Source organism: Haplochromis burtoni, unplaced genomic scaffold (assembly GCF_018398535.1).
Source record: "Haplochromis burtoni strain Fernald_Lab_line unplaced genomic scaffold, NCSU_Asbu1 Contig_740, whole genome shotgun sequence".
NCBI classification, from domain to species: Eukaryota; Metazoa; Chordata; class Actinopteri; order Cichliformes; family Cichlidae; genus Haplochromis; species Haplochromis burtoni.
The window spans coordinates 104,177-105,852 of NW_024583101.1; the positions used below are offsets into that span (position 1 = coordinate 104,177).

At 41.1% G+C, this 1,676-nt stretch overlaps 1 protein-coding gene across 2 annotated transcripts in view; it reads right to left on the reverse strand.

Moving 5' to 3' along the window:
* LOC102300507 (tenascin) overlaps nt 1-1,676 on the reverse strand; it is a 46,832-nt gene that overhangs the window by 29,034 nt on the left and 16,122 nt on the right. The gene's annotated exons all lie outside the window — the stretch shown is intronic.

Genomic DNA, 1,676 nt, shown 5'->3' on the forward strand with positions numbered 1-1,676 from the left:
TTTGCTTATGCACTCTAATGTAGCTTACATTAATATTCCTGTGTGCTTAATGCAACCCACAGCAGTGCTGTGTGTCCACTGGAACACTGGAAAACATCAGCTTACCTTCAAAGGTGCACACTATTTTTACTGTACTGTTACAGTACTGTATAGAAGTAATCATCACATGTATGTAACCTCTGCACCACAGCTGTGTTGGCTCTGTTTCAAATACAGCAGCTGAATTTTCATTTGCTTCAGGTGTTTGTTCTTCTTTGTTCTTTAATGAAAAGAAAGTAAAAATACAAAGAAGCTTATCTTATCCACCTTCTGCTGCTCTTCTCCCATCAGTGTTCTTTAGTCAGCTCATGAGAACAGCCCGATGGACTCGGCAATGACCCCGCCTCTCCTGCCACTGCTGCGTCTGGATTAACTTTATTTCCTCCCAGAGGGAACGTCGTGACTTTATTTCAAACTTCCTCTGGGATGGTTTAAACCGCTCACACCGCAGCAGCACGGCACAAACACAGGCGCAGTAAACAGACCAACACCTCCGGCTCACGGAGGCCGCCTCCATCAGCCTCCATCAGCCTCCAACAGTCAAACTGGAAGCTCCGCTGCTCGTGGAAGGCAGCTACTCAAGTTCAGCGTGCGTGTTACACATGTAAAGAAGCATTATTTGGCTGAGCGCCTTCACAATAAAAGCTTCCCCATTCTGCAACATTATTCCATCAAACAGTTTCTTTTGCACATAAACGTCATCAGACTGATAAATATTTCTCCGTTTGATCCCATCTGCTTTGTGTCTGCGTCTATCAGACTGTGGCCTTGGTGGTTTATTCGCTGCTTTACGTCAACTCTCACTGTTCTGTTTTGTGTGATGGTTCCTTTAAGCTTTATCGATTTCAGCTGCCACAACGTTTTGATGTTTGTTGGGTTTGTGTGTCAACAACTGATTAAAGTTATAGCCAACAGCCATCATGTGGAAGGCACATCAACACAAACATACATTTAAAGACACAAAAACTAAAATAAACATTTATCAGAACAAAATGTGCACGTCTGAGTGTTTTCAATCAAACACTTTAAAGAAACCTAGACGTGCCTTTTTAGGTTTGCCTCTTATCTGTAGTTACTTTTATTTAATTTAATAACTGTACAGTTCTCTGTTTATAGGAACCACTGTCCTCGATGTAAATATGTAAGAAAAATGTTTCTGTCCTGTTTGTTTGTATGTGTGTCTTTCTGGCTGCTGTTACAACCAAATTTCCCCTTGTGGGACAATTAAAGGATTATTCTATTCTATTCTGTTCTATTCTATTCTATTCTATTCTATTCTATTCTATGTTCAGGCAGACATTTCAGTTGTTTTCTCTGAGAGCACTTTGTCTCACACTGGGCCAGTAATGGCATCAACATGATGAAGCTGTGACTGTCTTTTCAGTACTTAGCATGTCCCACTGCTATGACTGCTTAACAACAGTGGAGAATAATGAACATATGATATTTGGAGGAAGCAGCAAGTCGCTGTCAAGAACCTGCACTTTGTTTTTACAGCTGGTAATATGTCAGTGCAGCGATTAGAGCACGCTGTAGGTGTTACAGGTACTGTGGCAGCTGGGGCGCCAAAATAATACCATAAAATAACAGAAAAGAACTTCCTCATGAAAATACGGTTAATTTCAGTAATGACAATA